Source organism: Chrysochloris asiatica, unplaced genomic scaffold (genome assembly GCF_000296735.1).
Source record: "Chrysochloris asiatica unplaced genomic scaffold, ChrAsi1.0 scaffold00001, whole genome shotgun sequence".
NCBI classification, from domain to species: Eukaryota; Metazoa; Chordata; class Mammalia; order Afrosoricida; family Chrysochloridae; genus Chrysochloris; species Chrysochloris asiatica.
In genome coordinates this window covers 62,968,664-62,975,764 of record NW_006408519.1, presented here as the reverse complement: position 1 = coordinate 62,975,764, position 7,101 = coordinate 62,968,664, and positions in this window count along the sequence as shown.

Here is a 7,101-nt window from a genome sequence, read left to right as displayed (position 1 = left end):
ATTCAAATTTACGCACCAACCACTAAAGCCAGTGAGGATGAAGTAGAAGAATTCTATCAACTTCTTCAATCTAAAATTGATCAAATATGCAATCAAGATGTATTGATCATTACTGGTGACTGGAGTACAAAGGTTGGGAGCAAAGAGGAAGGATCAGTAGTTGGAAAATTGTCCTTGGTGATAGAAATGATGCTGGGGAACACATGATAGAATTCTGCAAAACCAATGATTTGTTCATTTCAAATACCTTCTTTAGACAGCATAAGAGATGACTGTACACCTGGACCTCACCAGGTGGAATACATAGAAATAAAATTGACTACATCTGTGTAAAAAGATGATGGAAAAGCTCCATATCATCAGTGAAAACAAGGCCAGGGGCAGACTGGAACAGACCATGAATTACTCATATGCAAATTCAAAGTGAAGCTGAAGAATGTGAAAATAAGTCCACAAGAGCCAAAATGTGACCCTGAATATATCCCACCTGAATTTAGAGATCATCTGAAAAACAGATTTGATACATTAAACACTAAAGATTGAAGACCAGAATAGTTGTGGGATGACGTCAATAACATCATATATGAAGAAAGCAAAAAGTCATTGAGAAGACAAGAAACAAGGAAAAGGTCAAAATGGATGTCAGAAGAGACTCTGAAACTTGCTCTCCAGTGTAGAGATACTAAAGTGAATGGAAGAAATGAGGAGGTACAAGAGCTGAACAGAAAATTTCAAAGATCAGCCTGAGACGATAAAGCCAAATATTACAAAAAAATGTGCAAAGATTTGGAATCAGAAAACCAAAAAGGAAAAACATGCTCAGCATTTCTCAAGCTGGGGGACTGTAGAAAAAATTCAAGCCTCGACTTTTGTTATTGAAAGATTCTCTGGGCAACTTATTGAATGATGCAGAAAGCATCAAGAGAAGATGGAAGGTATCCAAAGAGTCATTGTACCAAAAGGAAATGGTTAATGTTCAACCATTTCAAGAGGTAGCATATGATCAAGAGCCAATGATACTCAAGGAGGAAGTCCAAAGTGCATTGAAGGAATTGGCAAAGAACAGTGCACCAGGAATTGATGGAATACAAATTGAAATCTTTCAAGAAAGTGAAGTGGCACAGAAGGTACTCAGTCATCTCTGCCAAGAAATTTGGAAGACAACTGTCTGGCTGACTGATTGGAAGAGATCCAGATTTGTGCCCATTCCAAAGAGAGGTGATCCAATGGAGTTCAGAAATCATCGGACAATCTCTTTGATATCCCATACGAGTAAAGTTTTGCTAAAGGTAATACAGAAACGGCTACAATCATATTGACAGAAAAGTTCCAGAGGTTCAAGCCAGATTCAGAAGAGGCTGTGGAATGAAGGATATCATTGCTGATGTACGATGGATCTTGGCTGAAAGCAGAGAATATAAGAAAGATGTTTACCTGTGCTTTATTGACTGTGCAAATGATTTCGATTCTGTGGATCATGAGAAGCTATGGACAACACTGAGAAGTATGGTATTCTGGAATACTTAATTGTGCTCATGAGGAATCTGTACCTGGACCAAGAGGCAGTTGTTCGAACAGAGCATGGGAACACTGAATGTTTTAAAATTAAGAAAGGTGTGGAACAAGGTTGTATTCTTTCACCATACTTATTCAACCTGTATGCTGAGCAACTAACCCGAGAAGCTGGGTTATATGAAGGAAAATGTGGCATCAGAATTGAAGGAAGATTCATTAACAATCTTCAATATGCAGATGATACAACCTTTCTTGCTGAAAGTTAAGAGGACTTAAAACCTTTACTGATGAAGATCAAAGAGCACAGCCTTTGGTATGCATTACATCTCAATGTAAAGAAAACTAAAATCCTTACCATTGGACCAATCAACAACATTTTTATCAATGGAGAAAAGATTGAAGTTGTCAAGGACTTCAGTCTTCTTGGATCAACTATCAACACTCATGGAAGCAGCAGTCAAGAGACCAAACGACGTATTACATTAGGCAAATCTGTTGTACAAGACCTTTTTAAAATGTTGAAGAGCAAAGATGCCAGCTTGAGGACTAAGGTGCACCTGACCCAAGCCATGGTATTTTCAATAACCTCATATGCATACGAAGGCTGGACAGTGAATAAGGAAGACTGTAGAAGAATTGATGCCTTTGAGTTGTGGTGTTGGAGGAGAATATTGAAAGTGCTATGGGCTGCCAAAAGAACCAATAGATCCATTTTGGAAGAAGAGCAGCCAGAGTGTTCCTTGGAGGCCAAAATGGCCAAACTTTGGTACTTATTGTCAGTAGGGAGCAGTTGCTGGAGAAGGATCTCATGTTTGGTAAGGTTCAGGGTCAGAGAAAAAGAGGAAGACCCCCAATGAGATGGATTAGCCAAGTGGCAGCATCAATGGACTCAAGCATGGCAACAATAGTGAGGGTGGCCCAGGATCGGGCAGTCTTTTGTTCTGGTGTGCATAAGGTCACTATGGGTTGGTACTGACTTAATGGCACCTAACAACAACCACAACCCTCTACAGGGTTGCTATGAGTTGGAACAGGCTTGACAGCACTTAACAGCAACAATAAGATGTGTCTTCAGAGAATGAATGAATTATGGAAAATTAAATGTTAGATACAACTTTTAGTCATTTAAAGTGGGACTGAAAAGTGATAATGTCTCAATTTAATTGTTGGCTTTGTGGATTCCTTTGCCCCACTCTGGGCCCTATTCACAGATAAGACAGTAAATGTTAATTACAGGATATGTTGCAATTACTTAAGCTACATTATTTCTGCCAGTTCCTGTTAAATGAGAAAAGAACAGCAGTTATTTGCAATCTCTCTCATTAAAATAAATACATAGTAATTAAAAAAAAACCTGGAATATAATCAAATGAACCCATCTGGCCCTACATTTTACTTGCAATAACATGTATAATTTTAACTGAGTCACAGAGACCTTAAAGGTCAGTGTGTAGTACATGGACGACTAAAGAAGGAGGATGGAGAGAAGTATGCTTTTGAATTTACCCTTTGTCTATGGTGACTAACGAAGGGAAAATAGGTATACCTGCTGGTGTCCGATAAGCACTGGGCTGCTAACTACAAGGTCAGCAGCTCAAATCCAGCAGCTGCTTCCAGGGAGAAAGATGAGACTTTCTGCTCCTGTAAATATTAACCAACTCAGAATCCCTACCTGGAGTCACTGTGAGTTGGAATCTTCTCAGTAGCAGCAGGTTTGTCGATGGTGTGTCTGTGTGCCCACACACACCCATGCTGTTCGATAAAAACTCTTAAACATTCACCATTGTTCAATTAAATCTGGCTCAGGTGTCAAAACTTGAAGCGGTGACGGTATACTTTATTTCTAAGTTGTTTCTAGTTGCTCAACTTCTGCTTTCTTTTACTTAGCTATAAATCATGGGGATTATCCTCAAAGTTTCTATTCTCTTTCTTACTTTTCTTAGAAAATAAGTGTAAAGAAGCAAGTGAGATTTTCAAAGAAGTCATGCAAATCTGTCTGAACAAGTAAAAAGAGCCTGAGGAAAAAATGCTATATACTCCAAGGGCCTAACTTCAAAAGAAGAGTGAGTATTCTGTGGCTGAGGGAAGTCAGGCATGCCAAGACAGGCAGTTGTCCATGTTGGACTGATTTTATTTAATACTAACATAGGCACAAAAACATAAAACACAGATAGCAAAATATTTAGTTATCTGCTAATGTTTTCTCACAAAGATCTGCTTTGACCAAAAAATGATATAGACATGTAAAAATTGTTGAATTGGCTACTGTTTTGTTTTATATATTTACACACACACATTTTAGAAAGCATAGTGTGTCATGCTACCATATACATTACATTAAATTTTACCTTTGCAGTGATACTTGCTTTAAACATGTTGTAATTAATTCAGAGTGCCTGGGTGGTGTGAACAGTTAGCATACCTGGCTGCTGACTGACAGTCTGGAGGTCTAGGTGCTCACAGAGGTGCCTCAGAATTTTCTGACCCTCTGTATTCACTACCACCACTGGTTGTTATCTTGAACCTTCTGATGTTGACTTGGAGGTTTTACACCTGGTTCCTCTTATTTTTACTCTAACCTTGTCCAGATTACCAAGTCCTTTTTTGGATCCAGATCCTTATTTCTTATGCTCTGGGTATGCAAATCCAACCTACCCCTGGGTACATGAAGCTGGCTATCTTAGAAATGGAGTCCTAGTGTGGAGTTGTAGGATAAGCACTCTACTATAAGGTCAGTATGAACCGCAAGGTTGGCAGTTCAAACTCACCAGTGGCTCCTCAGGAACCCTCTACAGGAACTGAACAACAACAACAATCCTACAAACACTGACTCTTCAAACTGAATGCACGTCTCCTTTCTTTCTACACAACTACTTCCCTACCTTTCTGACGTGGTACCAGCATTCAGGAGTGCATTTTAGACTGATTGCTGACCTAAACTCCCACATCCTGTCAGTTCCTTATTGGCTATACTTTTTTAAATAGAATTTCTTTTTTTAACTACAGAGAAATTTCAGATAAATGGAAATTATTGAAAAGTAGGAAGAAAGAATAGCTCCATCATCTAAGACAATTACCATTAATAGTTTGGTTAATATTTATTATCAACATGTATATAATTTTGTAAGCTATGCAAATAACCCAATCTCATTGTTTGTTTTTAGGCATCGCTGAAAGAATTACCATCCATCCCTTCAGTTAATTTCAAAATAGTGCTTGTTGTCATCTTCTCGTTGACTTGAGCCAGCGCTCAGACACGAAACACTTCCCCCTCCCTTGTACTTCATTCTTGTGTAGCTATCATTAAAATAGCATGAGATAACGTATTCTCTTATGACAGTTACTCCACATTGCCCAAACCTGCTAAAGAATTATTATTTGCACTGGTTCCTGGAATATCATCATTTACTTTAGATTTCAAAGTTGATGTTACTTTAAAAAGAATAAATTATTCACATTCTGCATAGATTGCTACTAATTAGTGTCATAATGTACACTTGACCACAAAGTCAAAGGCGAAAATGTTCTGCTACCTAAAGCAGGATCTTGTATTCCTCGAAATTTCACAGCAATTTTCACATTCTAACACGTTAAACATTTAAACTTTAGTTTCTTAAATTGGAGATAATGTCAGATTATTCCACAGGCCTTTTGATAGGATAGTGGTTTAACTTTCCAGAGTGGATACTGAGCAGCTGCCTTCTATGAGCGCCTAATAGGAAGGCTCCACACAGTATAAGCAGTAGGCCCTCAGGCAGCCTTTGTTCTCTGCCTTCAAAGCTCCCCTTCTCCCCAAGTTTTAAAACTATTTTATTTACTGATGTTGGAAAAGATACTAACCGTCTATCTACTCTGATTAAAATGTGGGAAAATTCCTTCTCAGTTCATTAGCTACAAAACTGGAGTTCTTCAAAAGATGTTAAAAGGATATTAGAAGAAATAAGACACCGTTGAGAAATGAGTGCATTGGAGGGGTGTAAAAGTCATGCAGGTCAGAATGCAGGTCTCCAGGTCTGTGAAGTTGGAGCATTCTCAGCATATTGGTCACTCATCACCTATTTATCACCTGTAGCCTTGTGGGAACACCCGGTCTCAGCCAGAGTCTTTGTGGCTTAGAGAGGTGTGGGATACCATTAGCTTCTCCCCTCTCCTTATTCATCTTGTTTTTGTTGTGTAGTTGGTTCTAATTCTCTTATTGCACAATTGACTCATCTGCTCCCAACTCATTTGGGTGCTGGTGTTCATGTTGTTTCAAAAATCCATATTGCAGAGCCCAATTCAGATCCTGTGTCCTAGAGATGCTACTTGATGCAAATTCTCAATGTATGTGCCCAGTGCTATACCACAAAGAGAAACTAGCCTCAGGCTCCCTTATGGCAGATGGGGCCATGCATATTTTCAAGGAGTAATGGCTCTGATTTTCAACTCTCAGTTACTTACCTCATTCTCTTTCCCAAGTGAATAAGGTCACTGCCAACAGCTCCAGGGGGAGTTTCCAGTGTTACCATTCTAGCTGGATTTTATAACTATCTTTATACAAGCAGCAGTTTCTTGTTCCTGGGACTTAAATGGTAAACAGATTTAAAAGTCTGGCTACAGACAGAAATTTATACTTTTCCAGTCCTCACTGTCCTCACCCTCCAACCCCAAACCTCTAGTAGCTGCGAACTTTTCCTCTTACCTTAGAGTACTCTAACTGTTCGCCTTTCTTTTGCAAACATTGTGTGGTCTTGAGATGCTGTTGTTTTTGCTGAGTTGTTTGATGAGATCCTTTTCATGCAGGATCCTGTCTCTGTTTATTTCCAGGCATGACTGGGTTGGGCAAGTGAAGTACAACAAACAAGGTCCTAATGAAAATAGGTGAAACTCCCAGCAACAGGGAGCAGGGAGGCACGTGGAACAATGTGAGAAGCCAGCTTTAGTAGGCAGCAATGAAAATACAAGACAAGATAGCTCTCAGCAAAACAGATGTATGGTATGTAGTAGAACCTCAGACACAGAGTTAGGGATCAAAGCAAGACTCCAATCTTTTTCGGTAGAAACTGTGTTTCAAACAAAAGATAGGATCTGAAAATGTTGCAGTGTAAGTGCTGACCCCAAGGGAGTGGCTCAGAGGCTTATTGATTTTAGATAGAAAACTGAGTGTGAGGTCAAGAATCAAAACTAGGTTCAGTGCTGGACAAGGTTGAGTTGATGCTAAATTCCAGGTTTAGAGATAAAGCAAGGGTTCACAAATTTTTACATACAATAAGTGACTCCAAGGGGATCTTTTGAAAACAATACAGATTCAGATTCAGTAAATCTGGGATGGGCTGATACACTACAGCACTAGCAAGTTTCCTGGTAATACATAGATGCTGCCTATCTGTGAAGCACACTTCTTGGGTTTCTTTTTGTTCGTGGGTTTTCATTTTTATTTTTAAATTTTGGAATTATTTTAGGTTTACAGAGAAGTTGCAAGGACCATAGAGTTCCCATGCATACTTCATCTAGTTTTTCCTAATGTTACCATCTTACATTACAATATTGTTAAGTGTCCTTCAGTTGGTTGCGACCCATAACAACCCTGTGTAGGGTTTCTGAGGA